General features: G+C 49.2%; 1 long non-coding RNA gene across 3 annotated transcripts; it reads left to right on the plus strand.

Moving 5' to 3' along the window:
• LOC103555226 (uncharacterized) lies at window positions 1-27,146 on the plus strand. Of its 3 annotated transcripts, none has more exons than XR_011543475.1 (7): window positions 1-135; window positions 1,897-2,047; window positions 15,437-15,655; window positions 16,603-16,762; window positions 20,429-20,600; window positions 20,724-20,834; window positions 26,722-27,146. It is a non-coding gene; the product is annotated as an uncharacterized lncRNA (long non-coding RNA). The 3 variants fall into 3 exon arrangements; XR_011543476.1 differs by having other exon boundaries at window positions 15,437-15,643; window positions 26,233-27,146; XR_011543474.1 differs by lacking the exon at window positions 26,722-27,146 and having other exon boundaries at window positions 20,724-21,832.
• Window positions 27,147-27,232: the final 86 nt, after the last annotated feature.

Here is a 27,232-nt window from a genome sequence, read left to right on the forward strand (position 1 = left end):
GCCATTTTGGAAATCCAGCCCAGGGATCCTTCAGCTGACTCCAGCGCCAGTCACCACCTAACTACGACCACGTGAGAAACCCCAAGGGGAACCACTCAGCTGATGTGTCAACCCACACAACTATGAGAGAGAATAGTAAGATTATTATTTGAAGTCATTAAGTTTTGGAGTAATTTATTACGTGGCAATAAGTAATTGGCAATAAGTAAAACGTCATCTGACACCAAGGTCCGTATTCTTTCCTCAACACCACTCTTTGAGTGTTTCTCAGCAGACATTATTGGAATTGGGGTGGGAGAATTTTTTGTTTGGTGGGACTTCCCTGCACACTGTAGGACCCTTAGCACCCCTGGCCTTTACCCACAAATCTGATACCCCTCCCCCCATGACAAGGTGATAACTAACAATGCCCTCATATTTTCCCAAATGACTCCAAAGAGTGACATCCCTAGGTGAGATCTCCAGGTAGACAAAGCCACCTTGAGATAGTTTAAAACTGAATTCCACACTTACAAATGGAAAAGAGAGGGCAGTTCTGTTAGTGGGAAAGGATAGAAAGGGAGAGCCGCAGGGTGTGTTACCAAGTCCAGCTGCAAGGGGTCTCTGCAGCCCCCCTCTGACATCGAAGTTGCTTGTCGAGACATTTTGGACCCCGGACTCCCTAAGCCTTGCAGGCTGTTTGGTGGTAACCATGCCCATGGGGGAAAGGTGTGGGAATGACAGCACTATAGAGCCTTGATCTGGGAGGGAACCAAGAGATCATCTGTCCAGCCCTCTCATCTTATTGCCCACTGAAGCCAGAGGGGGGAGTAGGCACCAGGACTCCACCGCAGGACCTCCCATCCCCCGCCCCATGTCCTTTCTACCACTCAGCAAGGACACGGCTGTGATTGAGGTTATTTAGATGGTAACGTGGACACATTTACCCTCAGATGCAGAACGCAGCTGTCCAAGCTGGGCTTCTGTGATTGCTGGTTGTGTTAGTTGCCAGGGCTGCCCTAACAAAGGACCACACATGAGTGACTTAACAACAGAAACTGATTGTGTCACATTTCTGGAAGCTAGAAGTTCATGATCAAGGTGTCAGCAGGGTTGATTCCTTCTGAGGGCTGCAAGAGAGAATCTGTGCCATGTTCTCCTCCAGCTCTGGTGGCTTGCTGGCAATTTTTTGCATTCCTCTGCTTTCATCTTCACATAGCGTTCTCCCTGTGTGCATCTGTGTCCAAATTTCCCCTTTTTATAAGGACACCAGTGATATTTGAGTAGAGCCCACCCAAGTCAGTATAAGCTCATCTTAACTTACTTCTGCAAGGACTCTATTCCCAAATATGGTCACATTCTGAGGTACTGGGGGTTAGGACTTCAACATAGGAATTTGAGGGGGACACAGCCCAGCCCATAAAAAGGTGTTCCGTGAACTCACATGCTTTCACGTGAAGTGTTGCCTTGGATTTCCTAAGTTTGCATCTTGCTTTGACTCTTGGCTTAAAACTGTACAATGCAGTGGATTCCCTTGAAAACTCTGATTAACCCAGATGAGCCCTGGGATCTGTGTCTTTTCCGGAGGCAGCACGTTGTGGCCTGAGATCTGCTTTGGCAACAACAGAAAGTCTTTGATGGGGCCTCTAATCTGCTTCTGTGGACACACCTGTGACAGCTGTGACCCTGGTGTGAGTCACATTTTGCCTTCAGAAGGATCCCAAAGGATGATATTAGCTGGCTGAAAACACCTGGGAAGTGCAGCCACCTGAGGGATGAGGAAACTTCCAGCTTTAGAAGCACATTTACGACAGATAATGGGATGTGAGAGAATGTAGGAATAGCCTGATGTCATTGGAAGTCCAGGAGAAGTATTCAGTCACTATTCATTCATACATTCTTTCAACCTGTTCTTAGGGAGCACTCAACACGAGCCGGGCACGGTGAAACGTAAAATGTAGTGGAAAAGAAAAGCAAACTACAAGCAATTTCTGATTCTGATAAACGATAGGAAGGAAACAGTGTGCAATAATAAGGAACAATAAGGATATCAACTTTTTTTATTGAGGTATGATTGACATGTAACATTATATTGGTTTCAGGTGTACAACCTAATGATTTGATATTTGTATATGGGATATCAACTTTTGAAGGTGGTCAAGGAGCCCTCCTTAATGAGGTAACAATTAAGTTGAGACGTGAAGGGCTCAGGCAAGGGTGCTCCAGGTGACAGGAACAGCTGGTGCAAAGGCCCTGAGCTGGTGATGGACTTGATGTGTTTAAGGAACGGAAAAGAAACAGAAGCACCGAGGCAGAGCTTCGTGGGCCGGGACAGGGAAATTAGACTTCAGGCAGATACCGTGCGATGCTGCTGAGGAGTTTTAAGCAAGAGACTGACATGATTTGATTTCTGTTTGTTTTTTTCCTTTAATTCTTCTCCTCGTCCATCAGGTTGCAAAAAATATAGTTTGAAAACACATGGTGTTGGCAAAAGTGTGGGAAACAGACAAACTCATATGTGTTGTAACCCTAAGGGCAGCAATTTGGCAACATTTATCAGAATCTTAAAAATGCACAATTTTGACCTAGCAACTTTATTTCTATGAATTATACTTAAATTTCATGAACTTAACACATATATGTTTTAAATCTAATGTATACTAGATTGTTCATTGCAGCATTGTGTATGACTGCAAAATATTGGAAAAGACCTAAATATCAGAAAGTGATTAAATCCAACAATATCAACAAATAAGGGCTCGGTCAGTAAACACTGGTCGTCCGCACAATGTGCTGCTGGGCGGCTGTCAGGCTGAACGAGCTCTGGGTGGACTGCGAGGGATCAGTTTCTGAGATATCCACACAGTCAATTTAAAAAGGTTCAGAGCCATGTGTATAGCGGATATTTGTGTAAGAAAAGGGTGTGTGCGTATGTGTGTGTCTGACTTTGGGTCCTCCAGGAAATGGACACCAACATGAAATTAGAAGTGCAAAAGATTTATTGGGGGAACAATTGTGGAGGATAAAGGGGAGGGAGAGCAGGAGTAAGATACAGGAGCTGTCAGCTCCCAAGGCCCGTCTGACGCCGTGGAGGGAGAGTGGGGGGGAAGGAGGATTGGGAAGGAAGAGCTGCGCTTCGGTGCAGCTCTGAGAGAATCTCAGCTGCAGAGCAAAGACTACCCATCAGAGGAGTCTTGTGTCAGGCAGGACTGCTGCTCAAGTACCCCTGCTGGGCTCTGTCCTTGGCTGAGAGCAACCTGGGAGAGTGTGGCCTCAGTGTGACCACTGAGGTGGATCCCTTCAGTGCAGCAGCCAAAGGCTGTCAGCTGACGACAGCCCTTGTAGTCGGTTCTTTCTGGAAGATGGGTCTGAGCTGTGCACCTTCAGGGCTGCTGCAGATTTACATGCATGGAATATTCAGGAAGGATGAAACTGCGCAGCACTGGTTACCCTTGGGGAGAGGAAACTGGTGGCCAGATCACAGGAGTGGGAGGCAGACGTTTCACCATATGCTCTTTTGTACCATTTCAACTTTCTCTTCTTCTTTTTGAACTTTTAATTCGGTGGCATGCAGTGCATTCGCTGTGTGGTGCAACCACCACCTCTATCTAGTTCCCAAACATTTCATCACCCCAAAAGGAAACCTTTACCTACTAAGTAGCTGCTTCCCATTCCTTGCCCCGACACCCCCGGCAACCGCCAATCTGCTGCTCATCTCTATGCGTTCACCTATTTTGAATAATTCACATAAGTAGAACCATACAATATGTCACTTTTGGTGTCTGGCTTCTTTCTTTCTTTTTTTAAAAAAGATTTTATTTTTCCTTTTCCCCCCAGAGCCCCCAGGTACATAGTTGTACATTTTTAGTTGTGAGTCCTTCTAGCTGAGGCATGTGGGATGCCGCCTCAGCATGGCTTGATGAGCAGTGCCGTGTCCGCGCCCAGGATCCAACCCAGCGAAACCCTGGGCCGCCAAAGTGGAGTGCGCAAACTTAACCATTTGGCCACCGGGCCCGCCCCCATGGCTTCTTTCACTTAGCTTAATGTTTTTGAGGTTCATCCATGTTGTAGCATGTATCAGTATTTCATTACTTTTTACAGCTGAATAATACTCCATTTTATGTGTATACCACATTGTGTTTATCTATTCATCAGTTGACAGACATGTCGGTTGTATCCACCTTCTGGCTATGGTGGTTGGTCCTGCTATGAACATGTGTGTACATGTATTGGTTTGAATTGAATTTTCACTTCTTTTGGGTACATACCTAGGAGTAGAATTGCTGGGTCATATGGTAATTTCATGTTTAACTTTTTGAGGAAATTCCAAACCATTTTCCATAGTGCTGTACCATTTTGTATACCCATCAACAGTGCACAAAGGTTCCAATTTTTCCCCATCCTTGCCGATGCTTATTTTTCATTTTTTTGATAGCACCCTCCTACTGGGTGGGAGGTGGTATCTCATTGTGATTTTGACTTGCATTTCCCTAATGTTTAGTGACATTGAGCATTTTTTCACAGTTTTATTGTCCATTTGTGTGTCTTCTTTGGAGAAATGTCGATTCAAGTTCTTTGTCCATTTTTTAATTGGTTTGTTTGTCTTTTTATTGTTAGAGGTGTTTGTATAATCTGGATCCCAGACCCTTATCACCATTTGAATTTTAATCCATGTAAATATATTACCTCCTCAAAAGAGAAATAAAATTAAAACTGTAGAGAAATAAAAAGATCTTTGGCTGCTGTGTGGATGACAGGTGAGAGTGGGGCCGAGTGGAAACAGGAGGAACAGTTCAGAAGGTGCCGCTGTGTCCAGGCCGGAAACAATGGCTTAGACACAGGTGGGGGCAGCGGAGATGGAGAGAAGTGGACAAATGTGAGATGGGAAAGCTGGATTGGATCTAAGGCTGTGAAAGGCGAAACGAGGAGCAAGGGACAGCGAGCCAGCTTTCTTGCTTGAATTCCTGGGTTGGGGTGCTCTGTCCCCAGAGGAGGGACAGGCTCGGGATGGCATGTAGAAGTGAGGGCATTGAAGGTTTGGTTCTGGATACCTTGAGTCTGAAGTGTCCGTGAGTCATCTAAGTTGAGATGTTGCGTTGGGGCAACCTCTGTGGGTCCGGAGTTTAGGCTTCCCGCTTGATCATTTCCCCTCAAAATGCCACCGATATCTGTGCAGGACAACTGGCCATTTTAAGGTGACAAGAAGAGGCAAGAGCATTCCTCGGAGGGGAGAAGTGAGTGCCAAGGCATGGCAGATGGTGCTGGATTGAGACACCACAGAGAGTTTAAGCCTGAGAATGGCATGACATGATTTGCATTGTAGACAGATCTCTCTAGTGGTAACACGACAGACAGATCAGAGGGAGGTAAAACGGAACCAGCTAGAAAGAGGTATTGCTGAAATAAAGGAGCTGAACAAAGTTAAGGCAGAAGGGGATGGAGAAGAGGGGACAGCTCGAAGTGGATGGGACTGGGGGTGGGGAGGGGTCGATGAGCTGGGAATAACTCCCAACCTTCTGGCTTGAGTGACTGCGGGGGTGGTGGGGCCATTTCCTGAAAGCAATGTAGGAAGAGGAAGGTGAGACAAATTCTTAATTAGCTGAAGCTTGACTCTGTTCCCAGAGACAGGGCCGGGGTGCTGAGAAAACCTTACCACAGCCTTCCTCCCAGCCCCCCACGGCCGCCCTGTGCTGGGAACTTCACAGCTGCTTTTTCTATCGCTGCCAACTGTGACTCTTTTTCTCCTAGGCCCCCACGTCAGATCCGTCACCAAAGCCTAAAAATTCTGCTGTTAAACTATCTCCCTTCTGTCCTCACCATTCTGTTCTTACTGGGCCTAAACAGCTGCAGGTGGCAAGGGCCTCTCTGGACCTCTGGGGGCCTGTCGCCGGCTTACAGGAGGCATCTTGCTGTGCTTAAGATGACGCTACTGCAAACTGTGCGCCCAGTCTGCAGCTATGACTGGGAGCTGCCCTCCTAATAGCAGGATGCCAAGCCTCCGCCCCATCTGATAGGAAATGCTGGCTAAATCCGGGGTCAGAACTCAGTAGAAATTCCTCTCAAACTTTGGAAGTGGGACAGCCCTTTGAGAAGTGGCTGACCGCTGTTCATGCAGCTGCCCATCCCAGCGAGAGCCTGGTTTTTGCACATGGAACGTCTGACATGATAGGGCCTTGATTCTGGAGGGCCTGCCACCCTCTGTGGGTCACAGCGCCAAACTCTACCTTAGCTCCCCATTTTGCACTTAGGGATTGTGTGAGGTCTGCACCGAGTTGGCCAGGTACCTACTGTCAAGAGTCCAGCTAGGAGCAGCGACGTGCGTGTGTGCGTGCATGTGCGTGTGCGTGAGTGTGTGAGAGAGTGCATGGACACACAAGCACCCATGTACTGTATGGTCTGGCGGGAGCTGGTGGTGATGGTTCAGGAGGTGGGAGAGGACTGGCTTGGGAGTTAGGAGTCAGTTGGACCTAGGGTTCAAGTCCTGGCTGGATCACTTATAAGTCGTGTAACTATGGGGAGGTCATTTCACTTCTCCAACTGCCACCACGCTCAGGAGCTGTCAGATGACACGTTTGACCAGATGCGTCAGAGCCTTTCTAGTATACAAAAAAAAGCACTAAACTTTGATGGTCTCAGTGATCCAAGGCTGTATGCAGACCGATGTGTATCGTCCACTAAACACTGTTAGTGGATCTTTGGCTGCTTGAAGCTGAGTATTTCTGCTGTCTCTGGAATGGAGGTTGCATTCTGGTGAGCTGGGGGTTGAGGAGGAAGCTTTTTTTCTTTCAGCTTACACTACCTGGGTCCACTTACCTCCCTGATTATAAAGTAAAAGGTGTGAGTGTGTGTGTGTGTTGTGTGAGTGTGTGTTACATGAGTGTGTGTGTTGTGTGAGCGTGTGTTACATGAGTAAGTATGTGTGTGAGTGTGAGCATGTGTGGCAGTGGATCGGGGTAGGATGGCAGGGAGTTTTCCTGCCAAGGTCTCTGGATGGTGGGAAATGTGCAGAAAAGAGCATGTCAAGTAGCCCTGGGACGAGGAGATGGCCCTATGCTCTTCTTACTCAAACGGTCTGCTTGTGCGCTGTGCTGGCTGCACCTGGAGGCCGAAAGTGTCCCCGAGTCCCAGCGAGGTGCTCCGGAAGGCGAGGGGGAGAAGGGAGGAGGTTTGCCTCCTCATCAGTTTGATTCATGGTTGTAACTTGTTGGCAGGCTGAGAGGTTTTTTGTTTTTCAGTCAAATGAACTTTTGTTGGATGTTTGAGTGAAAAGCACGATATACTCACATAATCAAAACCCTGGCGTGGGGGAGAAAACCAGTCTTTATTGTATAAGCGATTGTGTATTCCTAAAAGCCAGAAAGGATCATTTTAAGCACAAAATCTGGTAGACTTCTCTTATTAGACTGCTTGAATGCATTTTATGTGTGTGTGTGCGTGTGTGTGTGAGAGAGAGAAAAAGAGAAGCTGCGTCTGCTCAGCTCACCTCCCGGGACAGTGTGAGTGGGGAGAAGCTGGGCGGTGGGCTCGGGAGCCCTGCGCTCCTCCAGGGCCCGGGCTCCATCTTCATCTCTGACCCTCCCAGAAGGTCCCGCACTGTGGGCCCTCAGGACATGCTGGTGAAGGAGAAACTCAGAGAAGGGCTGTGTGAGCAATGAAAGTGTGCGTATCTGGGGCCACAGCAAGTTACTAGGGGCAGCTGTGTGACTCTGGCCTGTCACCAATGAGCTCTCTGACCCCTGGACTATATCCTCAGGGTCACCTACAATACTGTGGACCTTAGACCACAGAGTTGAAGCTCATGTCCTTGGGCTACACCTAGGTACAGCTACCCACTGACCTGGGGTCACTCCCCTTGTCTTCAGGATAGAGCCCCTGCCTCTCAGTCACCCTCTCAACTTCCCTGACCGCAATTCTGGTGATTTCAGTATCCATAGAGATGGTCCCTCCTGTCCGCTGGTTCCTTTCTCTCCTCTCCCTCCCTAGACCTGCCTGTTATTAAGAACAGAAAAGTCTCCCAAACTTCTTCTTCAACCAACTCCTAACTTCTCAGCTCTGTTTGTTTCTCTCAGAACCCCAATTCCTACCATTCCATTCCTTAACTGGACTAAAATCACTGATCCTACCACATTTTAGGATGTTCTCACTGTGCTCGTGTTCTCTCTTTCCTCCTTATCCAACTTAAATTTCATGGCCAGTCATTGTAACAACTCCCTCCCACACGCATTAACTTCCCTGCCCTTCTCCAGCTTTGTGGTACTCACAACACCGCAGCCCCGGGAGAATTAAACCCTCTGGCGACTCCACACCTGTGCCCGCCGCACCTCAGTTGCCCATCCCCACAGATGGATGGAGAAAAAGATTATAAACATGCTGACTGGTGCTGTTTTAAATTCAAGTGAGGGGCCGGCCTGGTGGCACAGTGGTTAAGTGCGCACGTTCTGCTTCTCGGCGCCCAGGGTTTGCTGGTTCGGATCCCAGGTGCGGACATGGCACCGCTTGGCAAGCCATGCTGTGGTAGGCGTCCCACATACAAAGTAGAGGAAGATGGGCACGGATGTTAGCTCAGGGCCAGGCTTCCTCAGCAAAAAAGAGGACTGGCAGCAGTTAGCTCAGGGCTAATCTTCCTCAAAAATAAGTAAATAAATAAAAAATAAAAATAAATTCAAGTGAGCCCTTAGTGCTCCCTGGATACCCCACCACGTTCTCTGGTCCGTCTATTCTCTCCCTCTCCTGCCTGACTGTTTTTTCCCTCGCTGTCCTCCAAACTCCAACAGGCCACCCCATCCTCACTCTCAGTTAGTGACACTGCTTCTGATTTCATGAGGAAATAGTGAAATTAGAAGAGAATTTGAAGAGATTCCGGTTATTATATCTGTCTTAGTCTGCTCAGGTTGCCATAATAAAGTGCCACAGACTGGGCAGCTTAATAACAGAGATTTATTTTCTCACACCTGGAGAGGCTGGAAGTCCAAGATCAACATGTTGGCTGGGTTGATTTCTCCTGAGGCCTCTCACCTTGGCTTGCAGATGGCTGTCGTCTCACAGTGTCCTCTCATGGCCTCTCCTCTGTGTGCGCCCGTTCCTGGTGTCTCTTCCTCTTTTTATAAGGACAAGGCTCCTGTTGGATTACGGCTCACCCTTACGAGGCAGACAGTCCGCCCCTTGCCCAGCACACAAGCTTAGCAGCTTCACCTCCTCCCAGGAGGCCCGGCCTCTCAGGAAGGGTCCAGGGGCAGAGCAACCCCTCCCTCACCCCCTGCAGTATGCTTTATTTTACTTTTAAACAGATTTGATTTTTCATTCACTTCCCTAAATCCACCAAAACACAAAGAAACAATGGGATTCCAGGAAGGTCAAATGGTTTGTGACGGAACCTTTCCTTCCCGTTTGCTGGTGGAAGTTCTGTGCCATCCCTTCTTCTCTTGTGCCTCCTGCGGCAGCCCAGGAGGGGTGATGTCTTCTCTCCCACTCTCCACCACACTCAGCCTTCCTGCTCTCAGCCCCCCGTGGCTTCTGTCACACATCCCTGTCCAGGAAGGCAGACCCCAGCATGTAGGCCCACAGGGGAGAAGACATCAGGGCACCCACACAAGTTTATCGCTCATCACTGTAGGCACCAAAGTCAAACCGAGCCAGGGAACGCAGAGCTCTGAGACTGGGGAGGGCAATGAGTTGGAGAAGAAACAATTTCCTTGGGCTCTTTTATAATTTTCCTGAGTTTCTCCTATTCTTCCACCTCATTCTGGCGTTTGAGCTTTTCTGTCTTTCCTTCTTCATAATGGTTTCCCATAATCTTAAGGACAGAAGGAGTCTCCAGTGTGGGTTTCCTTATTTCTCAGACCTATAAACTCACCCCGCTCCTGGCTTATACCACCCGGAGGCCCTCACCCGGAAGCCTAATGATCCATTAAAATGGGGAGAAGAGCAGCAGTGACTGGCATGTATTAGAATCAAGGGGACACAAATTATACAAGGTCACTTTCTCTCGGGCCTGAGGCTGCTTCTCTTCCTTCAGGCAGGCCTCAAAGAATCAATCACTCCTGCTTTTCCAAAGAGAAAGGGATTCCGGATTTTCTTTATGAACTCATTCCTCCTTATGATCGAGGCATTTCTCTTCACCCACAAAATCCTTCCAGCTGCAGCTTCAGCATCAATATAAATGAGCAGCATACTGTTTTCTGTCTCCCAGGTTAGCCTGTCTTAGTTAGAATTTGATTCTTTTCCCTTTTTCTCTGTTTTTATCATCATAATCTTATCTTCACATCTTTCTTTTTTGGTCCCCTCTCCTTTTTGCTGTCTTTTCTAATCTTCTGACTTCATAGTCATAGTGCAAACGCACAGTGGAGAGTAAATAAATGTTTCACATTAGTAAATGCTACATCACTTGATCTGCAATAACAGCTTATATTTACTGAGCGTTTCCCATATGCGAGCTCTGGCCCAGCTCCTACACGTCACTGTCCTGCCGAAGCCCCGGTGTTCCCTGCGAGGTCGTTAGGAGGGCTGGGACGGGGGTGAGGCAAGTGGGAGGCCCGGGGCCCAAGACTGAAGGAGGCGCCCACTCTAGAGTCTTGCACGTGCAGCATCAGCCCCTGAGAGAGCCTCGTCCTGCTCCCCTGGGCATCACTATGGTCTCCATTCCACTGTAACATACAAGCAAACGAGGCGCACAGAGGACGGGCCATGCACCCAAGGTCACAGAGCTGAAGAATAAACAGAGTTTGAACACAGGTCTAGCTAACTCCCGAGCCCAGGCTCTTAAGAATTATAATTAATACATACTCAGAGCCCAAAATAGCTTTAAAGGGCACCAGTCTTAAATATGAAGAGAAAGCCAAGGGTCATCAGACATGCGAGGAAAGCCTGTAACCAAATGCCAGAGACCTAACTAAGCACACAGAAAAAGAAACTCAGAAAGTCCTCAAGCTGAAATAATGCAGAAACAGAAGAAAACTTCAAACAAACTAAACTTTATATCCTTGAAGAATTAGAAGATATTGCATCCATGAAAACAGAACAAGATTAAAAAAGAGAAACATTCAGAGAATAAGAAAACACTTGTAGATATCAAGAAGTTCATAATAGAAATGACTATTTCAATTGAAGCATTGAATAGTAAGGTTGAAAAAAATCTCCTAGGAAATAGAATAAGAAGACAAAGAGAAGACAAATAAGAAGACAAAGAATAGGAGAGAAAAGACGAAACCAGAGAATCAATCCAGGAAATCCAACATCAAACTTATAGGAGTTCCTGAAAGAAAGGTGAGCCAAAATGTAGAGTAGAAAATTATTAAAGACATGATATAAGAAAATTTGGACCAAGTACCCAGTGCACTGAATAAAAAATAAATAAATCATTGTGAAATTTGAGGGATAAAGAGATGATCATAAAAACTTCCAGAGGGAAAAACAAAGGATCAGAAATCAGAAATCAGAATGGTATTCAGGCTTTTCACGAACACGCTGGAAACTAGAAGACAATGGATTAATGTTTTCAAAATTCTGAAGAAAAATGACTTCCAAACTGCCAACTGAATGTGACGATAAACTAAAGACATTTTTCAGACAAGAAAAATCTCAAATTAAGTCTCCATTGACCCTTTCTCAAGAAGCTACTAAAGGATGTGCTTCAACAAAACAAGGGAGTAAACCAACAGAAAGCAACTCAGGAAACATCTAGTCCAACACAGGAGAGAAGTGAAGTCCCAGGGCAACACGGTGCAGTAGGTCTAGAGTGCTCTCAGTACAGAGTGGAGACACAGGATGGAGGACATGGGATATCTGCATTCAAGCAATAACAAGGACTAAAGATCTGATAGCCTGCTTCATGTGTTTGCCTATGCTGAGAAGAGTTTAACAAGGAGTTGGAGGAGTTAGTGAGAGACATCTAAAAACCTGAGCAAATGTGACAAACTAGACAATTATTAACACTAGGGAAATCATTGTACTTGAAAGGAAATGTAATTATGGCAATCTCTGGGGCTTAGCTACGAACAATATTTAGCAATATTTACCTAGGCATATCAACGTAAATTTTCCATATTGATTTATCTAAAAAAAGTGAAATACTATATTGAAGATTGATTGTGAATGTGTGCATGTGTGTATATAATGTAAAAGCTAAATTTCCCTCTTCTATACTAGGAAGGTATTACGTGCCTAAAGTGGAAAAAATCAAGAAGTATACTACTTAAAACTATGGAGGAAAATACCAGAAAAATGTCCGAAAGAGTCGAAAGTGCTTGCATCTAAAAAGTAGGACTCAAGGGTGGAAACATGGTGAGGGAAGGGAATCTCTGCTTTTTACTATAAGCTTGCTAGTACAGTTTGGTACCATGATCAAAATTAACGTTAAAAAGCAATTTTGATATCCACTTATTTTCTTGCCTTTTTTCCCTCAAATTAGAACCAAAAGATGGAAAATATCACCTCTCTGGGCATTTTTGTTCTTTGAACAGAATGTGCTCTTACTCCTTCCTCTCCAATATTACAGAACAGAGCAGTAGTTTTAAGGACCTCAAATGGCACATAATCTTCAACCCAATATTTGACTTTGAAATTAATTTTACAGTTATATTTGACTACACTTAGGTCATAATTTACATTGTGAAAAGCCAGCTCGGGAAAAATTTAAAAGCTGTCCACCTTTCCCACTGCCTTCCCCAGAGTAAAGGTTTCCTTACTGTTTCTCTGATGGAAGCATCGATTACAGCAACACAGTTCCCTCTCGCGAATTTTGCCCTCATTTGCATTCCCACACCTTGCCCAGAAGGGGCTGTCAAATTCAGAGGTCTGAACCCTCCGATCACCTTTCAGTCACTAACTCGATAAGTGTTTATTAAGAGTTCCAGGATGCTCGATGCTTTCTTAACCCTCTAGGGGAAAGAAGACAGTCCCTGCTGTGAACGAAGGGAGCCAGGAACAAAAAACAGGTGAACAAAGCAGAATTAGGGGAGCAACTGTGAGAGGCAGGAAGACGTGCTGTCTGCATCCTGAGTAGGGGAGCCCGGGATGGTGGAAAAGCCCAGATGGGGCTCCAGACAGAAGGGAGGTGGACCTTGGCCCGTGTGCTCAAAGGTCACATCCTGCTCAAACAATCTTCCTGGAGTCTCCTGGGTTGCCCCCCAAAGTTAATCAGGGCCTCTCTGGGCTAACGTTGTATTTTGGATATGCTTCTGGTCCTGCAACCATCATCTGGCATGACGACTTGTAACTATTTGTTCCACGAACTTGTGAGTTCCACCAGCTCCGGGGCTCTGCATTTGGCAGCCCCAGCCCCCAACTCAGCCCAAGTGTTTGAGAATGCAAGCTGATGAAGGAGTGAATACTGTTTACTGCAAGGAAGAAAATGATGTGTGTGGCACAGTGTGCGACACTGGAGGTGGGACTCCTCTGCCCCCACACTGGCCTCCCTTTCCCATGCTGCCAGGTTTGTATCCGCATGTGGGGATGTGGGAAGGCTGGTCAAGAGAGGGCCAGAGAGCCAGACAGCCCAGGGAGTTCTCCCTGAATGTCGTCTCAGGGAGAGTCTGAGCTCGGGCTGCATTGGCACATCAAGGACTCCCAGAGAATTCACATGCCACCCTTCCCAGCCCTGGAACTTCACACCCACTCCGTGAAGGCCCAGGAATGTCCTCTCCTGATTTCTCAAAAACTCAGAGCGAACCAGCAGTAGAGGCCGCCTTGGTGCAGGGTGCCACTCTGTGTGTGGCCAGCATTGACTGACCTCCCCAGATCTGCAGGTCTGGGGTCACTGGAGCCCATGTTGTGAACCTTGAGAGGGCAAGGAGAAGGAGATGAGTGAGGCAGGCAGGGCCTGGTGGCTCCCCGATCACCCACAGCAGAACCTGCCTCTGAGGTATCGAGGGGGCGGCCCGGACAGAGCTGGTGCCAGTCTCCTGTGCTACCTCTGCCACAGTTATTTAGGTTTGGCCTCTTCATCTGTCAAAAGGCCCTAGTAATAACTCCCCCACGGTGTGTCCACAAGGCCAGGCTGAGACAACGCACGAACACGGCCAGCACAGGGCCCCTCACCCAGACAGCCCTCTGTGGTTGGACGGTCGATACCATTGTGGTCCCTGTTTTCCCATCCTCAACTCTGCAGTACCAGCTCTCACGTGTGGAGACAGAGAGCACAGCAGCGTCCTGAAAAATGACAGTTCTAACCGTGACTTGCATTTTTTATAATTCTGTTTTTCTCTTGACCCAATTAAAGAAAAAGGAGGTTTTTTGCTCCTTTTCCTCTTGGGCCCAGGGGTTGTGCTAGTTAGCCCAGCTGCGGGTGGATGTTGTCAATCAGAGTGTGCAGGAGGGACCCTCTGAGCGGTCTCGGGAGGCAGTGCTATGCAAGGTCAGGGTGAAAGTCAGCCTCCCCGGCCCCTGCTCAGCCGTCCTGGGGGGAAGGGGCTGGCGGAGGTATGGGGGCAAGGAGCAGATCCGCACGGACAGCCCTCTCCCCCATGCAGCTTCCAGTGCCCTTTGTCACCAACCTAGCCCCAAACTAGCTGTCCTGGAACCACCTGAGCCCGTTTAGAAGACATGCACGCTCAGACTCCACCTCCCCCCAGGATTCTGACTCCAACTGTCTGGTCTGCAGTGAGGCCTGGTCACTGGGACTGCTGAAGCTCTGCCCCCGATCTGAAGCGCAGCGGATCTGGCTCCGGGTTAACCCTTTCTTTCTTCGAAAGTCGTCCGAGTCATTCTGCACAAGGAAGGAGAGTGTGTGCTCAAGGGTCAGGCGACCCCGGTTTGCACCCTGGCTTTGCCTTTGTGACCTTGGGCAGGTCGTCTAGCATCCTGAACCTCGGCTTCTTCATGTATACAATGGAGAAGATAACAGCATCGCAGTGAGCATTAAATGAGACCAGGCCTGTAAAGTGGTTAGCACGATCCTTGACATGTCATTACTGTTAATTACTATTAATACTAATTACTTGTATCACTTGGAGAAAATGCTCTTATTTTCTACCTAATCTTGCAAGTAGAGAAAGCCTTGGGATTATCAGAGACACTCACCTAATGGATTCTGTAAATTACCACGTGAACAGGGCCACCCTAGGCCATTTCTTTTCTCCCCACTCTACCTGTAAGTCCCCGGGAAATCCTCCCAGATCTTTTTGTCCCCAATGGCAATAGGAATGTAGTCCCATAATATACCGTTTCCAAAGCATTTTTCAGACCCCTGCCCTCATGACAATTCCACGGCTCCTTCTCAGCCTGTTGGACAAGGTTAGTCATCTTGATGAGCACAGCAAGCATGGACAAGCCACAAAGGCAGGCAACTCGGGCACTAGCTGTGCCCCAGTGCTGCTGCCCCTCCCCCCATAGCAGGCAGTAACGGGGGACAGGGGTGCACTGAGGATCCAGTTGTGGGCGTGCAGGAGCACGCAAACGATGGAGTCACTGAGCAGTCATGGAACCCCAGACCCCTCCCTTCTCATGGCTTCTCCCTTCCCAGGTGGTGTCTCTACCGGGTGAACAGACAGGTCCCAACAGCAGGCTGCTGACTGGTGGCTCCCTCCTGGGGACTACTCTCCCTGGCCTCTGGAGGAGAGATGGACGCAGGAGGGACATGCATCTGGGGAACCAGGAAATGTCAGAGGTTACTTCCTGAGGAAGGAAGAGGCCCTTGAAGAACTGGAATGAGGCCATGTGGCTGACACAAGTGAGCAAGGATGTGAGTGGGGAGCAGGGAGCTAAGTAGGGTAACGTGTGGGCTTTCAGGCTGCGCTTGAGGCCTGTCTTTACTCCTGAGGTGGTGGGAAGTCACTGAGGCTGCTGGCAGTGGGGATGCCATGACCAGATTTATATTTTTTGCTGGCTTCAGTTCTACTTATAATTCCTTTATTCTCTCCCAAAAGAGCGCTCCCGACACAGCACATCATAGGCCAACACTGACTTACCCCGAGCCAGGCTGTGTGCTTAGTACTCTGCCTGAATCAGCTCCCTCTGCCATGGAGCCCCAGGGCATGTCCAGGAGGACACCAGGGTCCTGTTTTGTCCCTGGCCTATTCCACGCTTCCTCCTGCTCCTTTGCAATGGGATGAGGGGCTGTTTTTGCTTCCTGGGTGTTAGAATGGGTGAACCAGACTCACCTCCTTCTGATGTCACTAACATTCTCAGCATCATATGATGTGACAGACTCAGCATCAAAGGTTCTCAGAACCAAAAAGACACCTGACACTCACCTTGTACACACTGTCACCTGCTGCGTGAACTCACTCCTCTAAAAGCCACTACTGGGTGTCAAGATGCCAACAGAAAACATCCCTCTGGATTGAGTGCTTAGATGCAGGGGCCTCCTTCCCACCCCAGGTGAACTACCCCCAAATGGCAGACCTCCCTCCACTTGTGGAGGCTCATGCTGCCTGGACAGCTGACCTCAAGCCAGGGATGTGCAAACGCATCAGTCAGGTCGCTGTCCCACCTCAGAGAGCAGTGAGGGGGTGAATTCACTCATTCATAATGTCCAGAAGCACCTTCTTCAGAGCCTAGGAGGAGTGAGGAAGGGCTAGTGAATGGTGTCCCCTAACAACCACCACTTCTTGAGAAACGATCAAACAGCTGGCACTTGATAGACATTGTCCTTATCCTAACGACAATCTATTTCAATCTATTTCACAGGTGAGGAAACTGAGGCTCGAGTGGTCAGCTAGTCCCGGTTACATGCCTCTTAAGTGGCTGAGCTGGAGTTTGAACCTGGGGTGGTCCATGTCGCAGAGCCCACACAGTGCAGTGACAATATCCTCCCTCCCAGAGGTGCAGAGTGGCCGGAGCCTCTCTGGTGAGCAGGCACCCGGAAAGAGGCCTTGTCTCTATGGTTCATATTAGCCTGGTCTCACAGTCCAGCAGTTCAGCCCCAACTGCCTAAATAGATCCCAGCAACTGACTGCTGAGATAGCACTGTGCATGGGTGCAATGGGTGCTCAGAAGCATTCCTTTTTCTGTCTACACTGAAGCACCATTGTACTAGAACCCCCACGTCCTACAGAGGCAAGTGAGACAAGCCTTGCTAGTATCACGTTACAGGTTATCCAGGGCCCTAAACTGCACATAGTCACAAAAATGACGTCAATGATTTTTGACTTTCAAAATATGATCCTGAAATGGATCATGCAAAGTAGGGAGATGCACGTCATTTGAGAGTATCCAATAGATGCTGGATGTTGCCAGAGATGTGGTAGAGGTGCCTCCTGTACACCCAGGTAGGGCAGACCAGATGGTATTTACAGTTTGAACACAAGTAATCTGGGAACTGGTGTGTGTGCATGTGTGCACTTGTGTGTGCGTATGTGTATGCATGCATGTGCGTGTGTGTTTTGGCCCGGGGGAAGGAGTGGGAAAGCTGAGAGTCTAAGAGGGTCTCCAGATGTCCCTCCTGAACATCCATTGTTACTATTCTGCTTTAATTTATTGTAATATTGGAGGCCTTATGCTAAAAGCAGTGTGAAAACTGCTGCTAGAGGGGAATGGTGAGTTAACGAAGAATTTTGAGCAGAAGAGTGACACGGTAAGATTTGCATTTTAGAAATATCACCCTGCTTGCAGGGTGGGGAATGGATTGGAGGGAGGCAAGAGAGGAGGGGCTAAGTCAACTGGGAGAGGACTGCAGTGTGGATGGCAGCCATCACCAAGGCAGCAGTGAAGAGCACGGGCAGAGGAGAGGGGTATTTTGGAGTAAAATTAGAGGGACTTGGTAGTTCCTGGAATGTGCAAGATGAGAAAAAGAAGGCATCTTGCATAATACATTGGCTCTGGTCTGGGAGGACGGTGGTGGGAGTCGCTGAGCTGGAGCGCACAGGAGAGGAGCCGTCTCTAAGGAAGGCAGATGAGCTGGGTTCTGGGCATATGGGTGTGACAGCTCTGTGAGGCATTCCAAGGACGTATGGTCAACTGTTGGCTGCATTTTCAAGCTTAGACTTCAATGGAGAACGCTGGGCTCTGGGTACAAACTTGGGTTTTCATTACAGAAATATCATTTAAAGTTACATGAATGGATGAGGTAACCCCGGGGAAAGTACACCTAGAAAAGGGAGAAGGGCCCAGGAATGAGCTCTGAGAAACCCCAACATTAAGAGGAGGCAGAGAAATTAGAACCAGCAAAAGAAACAACAAAGTGGCTATGGGATGGGGGGAACTGGATTTGAGTCTGAAGCTCAAGAGAAAGCACTAGGTGTGGATTTGTGAGTCATCAGCATCTAGGATGTCATTGAAATGATGGGAGAGGACGGGAGTGAGAAGAACGGTGAGCCTTGGAAACATCAACTTGTCAGGGGAGAGCGAGGAGAAGACCTAGAAGGAGACAGAAAAGCATTGGCCAGGGAAGCAGGAGGATGCAGAGAGAGCAGAGTCTCAGAATCCGCATCAGTCAGGATGCTTTCAGCTGCAAGTAACGAAGAGCTGGACCCAGGCCCTGGGCTGCTCATGTGGACTCATCTGTAAAATGGGGTTAGCGATGCCATTTTCTCTGTTCTCTCGCTGGGTGGTTGTGAGGCACAAGTGACAGAGTCTATGAGACGGGTTTTGTGAGCTGTGACTCCTTCCCTAGACGCTAGTGACAATTCTTAGTCCTTGGCAGAGTGGATTGGTACCAGGACTTTCACTGTCATCTTCACTGAGTACCTGTTGCCTCCACTCCTGTGTGTTCAGAACTGAGTTCTGTCCTGGTGTGACAGATGGACAAACGAACTATCCCAGGACATACAGCACGCCCGCAGGCCTTCCCTCACTCTCTGCTGTCAGGTCACTGGCTGCATAAGGGTCCTCCTGCTGCCAGGGCCAGGGCTCTTCCTATCCTGTGTCCTGGGGCTGTCGTGCAGGACCCTGTGATGAGCACTTGAAAGGGAGAGGGTGTCTTCATTGCCACCTGCTGCATAATTTAATTAGTCACTCGAGCCAAAGGGACCCATGGGACAGGGAGAGAGAAACAAGTGAGAAAAAAGAGGTGGAGGTGAAGGCAGCTGGAGGTCCAAGTTGGCAGAGTTGGAACTAGACAAGGATGGGAAACGGAGAGGTGGGTGCTACAGGAGGACCTGCTTCCACCTGGTTCCGAGGTGTGTTCTCTGGATGTCTCAGAGTTGACAGAGCTCACGCGGCAGACAGTGGGAGCCCAGGCCAGGACAGAGGTGGCAGAAGGGAGGCCGGGGACAACCTGGAAAGATAGATACTGGAGAGAAGGCTGGCAGGGCTGGGGAGATGGGGGTCATGATGGGAGTGCCTGGGACACCAGGAATAGGGTCTCCAGAGCGGGAAGCAGTGTAAGAAGGAAGAGCAGGCCGGTGATCCTTCCTGACATAATTTTTGGCTATAATTTGGGTAATAACAGCTCCCATTGGTGGAGCATCTACTCTGTGCAGGACCCATTACCAATAGCAGTTTATTTAATCACACACTGCGAGGTAGCTATTGGTATTCCCCACTGACGGATGAGAAAACAGGGGCTCCCAGACGCCATGTGGCTCACCCCGGGCCACAGAGCCAGTAAGAGGCACAGTCTGGCTCAGAGGCTTGAAAGCCGGTGACCCAGCCCTGCACCACAGCAGAACAGCGACAGCAGCATCCTCCACAGAAACGCCCAGCTCCTCGTTCCTCTCCCCTCATCCCTGGGGTTGACTTCTCCCCAGGCCTTAGGCCTCACCTAGACATCCAGGGGCCACAGGGCATGGCGATAATTGCCATTACCCCAATTTCTTAGGGGCATTTTTTAAAGACAATCACAGACTAAAACTCAAAGGGATGCATTTCAATGGCAGATTCACAGGCCCTGAAACTGTTAATAGAGGAAGTAATCCTGAACAGGGGGCTTTTAATGTCATTCTCTCTACAAGTCAGTAAGTGATTGCTTTATTTATTCATCAGTTCATTCCTATATTCATTCATTTCTCCATTGTTTATTCATTGAGAGTCACAGTAGTACAATGGTAAAGAATATGGGCCCTGGAGTCAGACGGCCTGGATTCAAATCCTGCCTCCTCATTCACAAGCTTTATGAACTAATCTTTCTGTGTGTCAGTTTCTCCACCTGAAAAACGGGAAAAATACCTCCTGGGGTTGAGGTGAGGGTTAGTGGGTTAATAAGCACTCAGAACAGTGCCTGGCCCAGTAAATGCTAACCTGTGCCAGAAGGTACTGAGTCTGGTGGAGCACAGTTCCTGCCCTTGAGACACTCACAGCCCAGGAGGGCTGCTGTCCACCCCACCTACAGGCCATCACAAGGGCAGGATGAGGCCAGGTTGCTCTTGGCCTGTCCTCAGCCTCTCCGAGGACTTTTCTTTCTGAGGCAGATGCTGCAGCCCTGGCCTCAGTCCAGGGGGAGGGGCGAATGCTGCTTTTGAGCCAGGTGGGCACCAGTCCTGCCTTTGGGAGTTGGTTCTGACCCCCGGTATGGAGGCCCGTCAGGCTGAGCAGCTGTGTGCATCCCTCTGATTGCTTTCTTCTCCCCTGAACCCAGAAATGTCTTCCAGGCTGAGGTACGAGCGGCTTTCAGGATGCCAGGGGCTGGCTCTAACAAGGGCTCATCTCCCCGGGGAGGCTGGCCAAGGAGGATAAAGTCCCAACACTCAGCATGCTGACCCCAGGCGCCTCACAGCAGAAGGCAGCTCCCAATAAGGGAAGTCACAGCTGTAAGTAGGGCACTGGCCCTGGCTTTGTGGCCTGCTAAAGACATCCACTGCCCCTAGTGCTTTGTGCCTCGGATCCTGGTGGCTGCTCCATTACGGCGACAGCCTCTGATCTCTTCCTTTCAGGGGAGCGAAGCAGAACAAGGCTGACGACTCAGCTGTCTGTCTGAGGCGGCGGCTTTCAGAGCCAGGAAGCTTGGAAAAATGAGGTGACAAAAGCAGCTGGCCAGCAATTAGGTAATGCCAGCCCGCCTGCTGGGCAGCCCTGCACACAGCCGCCCCAGAGCCCACGGGGAAGCCCAGGGGAGAGCGGACACATGGATTCTGTGGTGGAGGTGCACGGGCGTGCATCAGAGGAATGGCTACGGTGCGCTGGGACAGAGGGACCCTGGGAAGTGGCCAGTGACCTAACGGCTCTGAGCCTCACCTGGACAACAGGGTGGAGAAAGCCTCTGTCACTAGGGGGTATGAGACCCACTCCCAATCCTACCACGATCACAGGTGATGGGACAGGTGGTCAGTAAGGCCAGGGTCTTTCCTTCTCTAGTGTTACTTGCACGCAGAGGGGCTGCACCAGGCAGCGGGCCGCAGGCACAGGGGGTGCTTGTGAGCATCTTCTGGCCCCCTCCTCAGCCAGGCCTGGGCTCCGAGCTGCGGAGAGCCCCTCCCTTGGGCTGCAAGGCCCTCCAGAGACGGCAAAGGCTTCTCCCACACAACTGCCTCTTCTTCACCGGGGTTTCCTCTCAGCTTCTCCGTCCTGGACAAACAATATCCTTGGTTTATTCATTTTTCTAGTCCAGGCAGGTCCTGCCATAAGTCTTTACCCCAGGCCCAGCTCTTTCTTCCTGCAAAATTCATTGCAACGCTTTACTTCTTGGGTGAGCCTCAGGGGCCGGCAAAGCCCAGGACCTCTTCTCCAAATATGTGAATCTCTCTCTCTCTTTACAACCAGGTACCTATTTGGGTATTTTTGTTTTTTAAGTATATATGGGTCTGAGTTTCTATGTGGAGAGTGGGAAAAGCCCATTAGTTTTAGTCCTGGGTTCAAGTTCTGGCTTCACTATTTACTAGCTGTGTGACTATGAGCAAGTCACTTAACCTCTCTGAACCTCAATTCCATCACCAAATAATAGTTTATATAAATGTCTCCCCCCTATATTGTCTCAGCAGCTCTTCAGAATAGCTTTATAACAAAGGGATTATTAGAAAGTCAACTTCACAAATGAAGAAACAAAGGCTTTGAGTTCTTTTCACTGAGTCTCCCTCTGGAACTCACGGCTAGTGACAGAACCTTGACTGACTCTGAATTCCCCACTCTTTCTATGGGCTCAGGGGAGGTAGGCATCTTTCTCTAGATCACTTCTCAAAGTTGTTGCAAAGGTCAAAGGATGTTATCCATTAGTTTATTTAATAGATGTTTGCTGGGGGCCACAGTGTGCCAGCCTGGGTCTCCTGGAGCGGAGGGCTCCACAGCCGTAAGGAGCTGGGCTAAGAGGAGCTGGGGGGCAGGGAGAGCCCCATGCCCTCGAGGAGCCCGCCCAGGGGTTTTGCAGAGGCAGCCGGCCCCAGCAGAGCACCTGGCACAGGGCAGGGGCTGCCCGAGCCTGATGAGCGATTCCACGCCCCTCCCTCTCGAGGCCTCCCTGCTGAGGCCCCTCACAGTTCACCCTCACGACACCCTGTTTGGGAGGTACCATTAGCCCCATTTTACAGATGAAGGGGATGTGGATCCCCCAGGGCAGTGGAGCCAGTCCTGGCTGCATGTTAGAATCAACTGGGAAGCTTTAAAAGCCCAATGCCCAATGCCCAATGGTGGCATAGTGGTTAAGCCTGCACACTTTGCTTTGGTGACCCGGGGTTTGTGGGTTCAGATCCCAGGTGCAGACCTACACACTGCGCAAGCCATGCTCTGGTGGCGTCCTGCATGAGAAGTAGAGGAAGACTGGCAACAGATGTTAGCTCAAGGCCAATCTTCCTCAACAAAAAAAGAAGAAAAAAGCCCAATGTCCAGACAGAACCCCAGACCATGAAGTGAGGAACTCAGGGCTGGGCCCAGACATCAGGATTCTCTCCAAAGCTGCAGGCCCAGGGCAAGTGCAGCAGGGAGGAAGGCACTGTCTTGGAGGCCCAGCACCTGCGATAGAAGCTGATGGCGGAAGCTGATGAATGGCTGTGGGAGTTGTCCTGGTCCCTGGCTCTCTCTCTTGAAGGCAGTGGAGTGTAGGGGAGGCTCTCCTCCTGCTCACCTCTGGCCCTTTTGAGCTGGGTGATCTTGGGCAAGTAGCTTCACTTCTCCCTGCCTGTTTGCCCAGGGGTGTTGTGGGGTCACTGTGTCCTGTGGGTAAAGCAATTGGCACCTATCAGAGCCTTCATGAATACTGGTTACCTCCCTTCCTCTTCCCCCAGCTGCTGCCCAAGTTTGGGCTATTTTTCTGTTTATTCACATCTCCTCCAGAGGAAGTGAAACTCAAATCAGTTCTCCCTCTTATTGGCAGCACTACCCAGAGGCTGGATGGAGCAGGGGAACAGGCAGGGAGAAGCTCTGAGGCGCGGCCAGATCCAAGACGAGCAGGTCCTTCTCCGTGCATGGGCCAGGTCTGGGCCTGGGGGCTTAAATGAAGGGAAACAGTCTGCTCTGGGTCACAGATGGCCTCCCAGGTTGCTGCCCACTGGGGCTTCCCCATCATTAAGATGAGGTGGGGGCAGCGACCATCCTTCTCTGTCCTTGGAGGGAGGTTTGAAGAAGCAAAGATTAAGGGCTGCCTACAGAAGAGCTGGTTGGCCAACAGGCAGCCGGAAATAACCACCATCCCAGGTATTTGTGGTCAGAGGCAGCGTCACTCCCGGGGGAGCTCAGTACACGGAGCGTGACAGAAGCCCAGGCAATCCAGAGGACCCTTGGTGCTTTTCTTCCCTTCCACCCCATCCCTGCCCCCCAGCTCTTTGTGCAGGCCTTCTCCCCAAATCTGCTAGAGGCATCCCTGCTGCCTCAGGAAGTTCAGGGTGTTTACATATTCAAAACAGGCCTTTGAGAATTGTCTAAGTGAGTTCAGGCTGCCAAAACAAAATCCTGCAGAATGGGTGGCTTAAAGAACAGGAATTTATTTTCTTACAGTTCTGGATGTTGGAAGCCCAAGGTCAGGGTGCCAGCAAGGGTTGGCGTGAGAACCCTCTTCCAGGATTGCAGACGGCTGCCTTCTTACTGTGTCTTCACACTGGAAAGTGGGGGCGGGGGGGGGGGGGCAGAGCACGGAGGACCTCTCTGGTCTCTTCTCATAAGGACACTAATCCCATTTAACCCTAACGACCTCCCAAAGGCCCATCTCCAAATACCATCCCATGGGCGGGGGGGGGGGGGGGGGGGGGCATTAGGGCTTCAACAGATGAATTTGGGGGGACACAATTCAGTCCATAGCATTCCACCCTGCCCCCCAAAATTCACGTCCTTCTCACTTGCAAAATATATTTATACCATCACAATAGCCCAAAAGTCTTAATTCATTCCAGCATCAACTCCAAAGTCTAAAGTCCAAAATCTCATCTAAATCAGATGTGGGTGACACTCAAGGTACAATTCATCCTGAGGCAAAATTCCTCACCAGCGTGAACCTGTGAAACCAGACAAGATATGTGTTTCCCAAATATAATGGTGGGACAGGCATAGGATAGACGTTCCCATCCCAAAAGGGAGAAATAGGAAAGAAGGAAGGGGTTCCCAAGCAAATCCAAAAGTTAGCAAGGCAAACTCCACTAGATCTTCAGGCTCAAGAATAACCCTCTTTGGTTTAATGATCTGTCTTCCAGACCCTCTGGGCAGTCCAACCTCTGTGGCTCTGCCAAGAGAGGGTGGGAGGCTTGCTCAGGGTTCTTGGAGCTGTTGAAATTGAGGGAGCTTGATAATTTGTAAAGTGGCTTCAGGTTCTTCTTTCCTTTCCTTGAAGAACAGTGTGTGTTTGCAACCAAGTAGCTCTATGGCCTGGTCCTGTAGAATCCAAGAAGTCCGACAGCCTTCCTTCATCCTGTCCAGCTTTCTGTCCCCTTTAGCTCAAACTGGCAGCATCTTCGCTGGTATAATCCATCTCTACTCCTGGCTTCCCCTGAGATGACTGATTAGATCTGCAGTCACATCCATGACCTCTTTATGAAACGGTCGTTCAGCCACCCTTAGTGTTCTATTCAGAACAAGCTTTCTCATTTTTTTGCAATAAGGCAGACTGAGAATTTTCCAAATCTCCAAGTTCTGTTTCCTTTTTGCTTAACAATTCTTTCTTCAATTTCTCTCTCTCCTTTTGCATTTTACTCTAAGGATTCAGAAGAAACCAAGCTGCTCCTTCAACACTTTGCTTAGAAATCTCCTCAGCTAAATATTCCAATTTCATGGCTCACAGATTCTACCTTCCACAAAACACCAGAACACAGTTCAGCCAAGTTCTTTGCCACTTCATAACGAGGATCACCTTTCCTCTGGTTTTCACTAAGATGTTCCTCATTTATGTCTGAGACTTCACCAGAATCACCCTTAATGTCCATATTTCTAGCATGCACCTCAAACTCAGTGTGAGGAGAGTAGCCACACATTCAGGGGCCAGTGCCAGGCTGCCATGCAGGAGACCAGTAACATGTGGAAGCTGAGCCTGCAAACATTCCCCTGCATTCAGGCACACTGCCAGCCGCTGGGTGGGAGCCACATGAGTGTCCATCCTTCGATCTGGCTGGGCCTCTGTTGAAGGCTGCAGGTCATCAATGGATCAGCTGCTTGCTTGTACTCAAGTCTTTTCCAAAGCCCCTCTAAGCTGTCCCATACAAACACCAATTTTCAAAGGTCTGGAAGACACGTAAGCTCTCCAATAGCAGGGAGCCTTTGCACCCAGAGGGAGGGTGGTGATGAGAAAGAAAAATCCCAGCATCACTGTGTTGCCGGGTCAGGAGAGTGGGGAGTCCCCTTTCCCTCTTACATAACAAACGTGACTGGCAGCACAGCGCAGTGGTTTGGTACCCAGGCCTGGGAGCCAGACTGCCATGTTTAAGTTCCGGCTTTGCCCCATTCCCTAGCAGTGTGATCCTGAGTTAGGTTTCTCAATATCTCTATTTCAGTTTCTCCTCTGAGACACAGAGATGATAATTCCCATTTCATGGGGTGATGGTAAGAAGTAAATTAACTAATGCAAGTGTTTACACTAGTTTATAGCACATAGTAACTGCTCAAAAAAATGTTAGCCATGAAGGTGCACTCATAATTACATACATGGCTAATGGCTGACAGCCAATCAGAAGCCAAGAGGCAATGAAGAGGAGTAGTCAAGACCAGGGGCTGGGAGGGAAGAGGTCTGCATTGAGATGGGGTGACCTTGGTACCCAGCCTCTCTGAGCCTCAGTTTCCTCATTTGTAAAGTGGAAATTACATAGCACTTGCAAATCTCTTATAATATCTGGCAGTATTAAGTGTAAAATAAATACAACTACATTTTTCAGATAAGGAAACTGAGGCACAGAGAGGTTAGAAACTTGCCCGAGGTTACAGCTAGAAAGTGGGAAAGCTGAGATTTGAGCCAAGGCTGTCTGCCTTCAGAGTCATGTGCCCATGCTTCAAACAAGTTGGTGAAAATATAATTTATTCATTCATTTTTTTCATTAGGGGCTGTTAACAGGATAGCATTTGCCAAGCAAGAAGAAAAATTTGTTCCTAAACCTAATTTCCAGTGAATTTTTTTTCTATCCTCTTTTGATAGACGAGCAGCCTCTGAAGTAGAGATTATATAAAAATCCATTTGCAGTGACATCTACCTAAACATTATAGACTCTTCTGGGGGTTCATGCCCATTAGTGGGTGATAAGGCTTAAGCTACAACATACCCAAATCCACATGCCGGACTGGAAGGACTTCCTGAGAAAACCAAGCAGTGTACATGTGCCCGCTGAGGCTGCTTATTTCAGGTGGTATTTAATGCCACAAAAGTAGGCAGGAAGGGTCTAGAAGCTCCCTGGGAACCCCTGCAGAGTAGGCTGGGCCTGTGCTTATAAATGAAACACAGGCTTGGGAGCCTGGTGACACCAGCTTGACTCTCACCTCTGCCAACGCTAGCTGTGTTTCCTTGGGCAAACCCAACTTCTTATCATTCGGCAGCACCCATTCACGGTCAACACATCTCTGTTCAGGGAGACTTCTATACAATCAGTGACTCTCAAAGTGAAGAGTGCCGACCACCCGCTTAACCCCGGGACACCTGTTAACACGCAGATTCCACAGCTTTACCCCACTTCTACTGCGTCTCGTCCTCTGGGAACCAGGCCTCCAGATCACGTCAGGCCCGCGCACTCAGCCTGTACCCTATACCTGGGGCTGGTGTGGGGACACGGAGCAGCTGCAGAGGAACCTCCGAGACTATGCTGCTATGGCTCTGCGGGCAGCTTTGCCTCAAACCTCAAAATCATGATCCTCTTGGAGGTGGCACCCCCAGGGACAGCGGCTTCTGCTCCGGGCTGTGTGAGCGCTGGGGGACCTTGGTTACGGACTCGCACTGGGTGAGTAAAGTGCTCTGTAACATACAAGCCACCTCTTCCTGGCTTTTGTCCCTCGTATCTCATTAGACAAGCCAGCTTCAGGAAAGGGACGCGTTCTTCCGGGTGGGGGCCGC

Source organism: Equus przewalskii, chromosome 8 (assembly GCF_037783145.1).
Source record: "Equus przewalskii isolate Varuska chromosome 8, EquPr2, whole genome shotgun sequence".
Classification (NCBI taxonomy): Eukaryota; Metazoa; Chordata; class Mammalia; order Perissodactyla; family Equidae; genus Equus; species Equus przewalskii.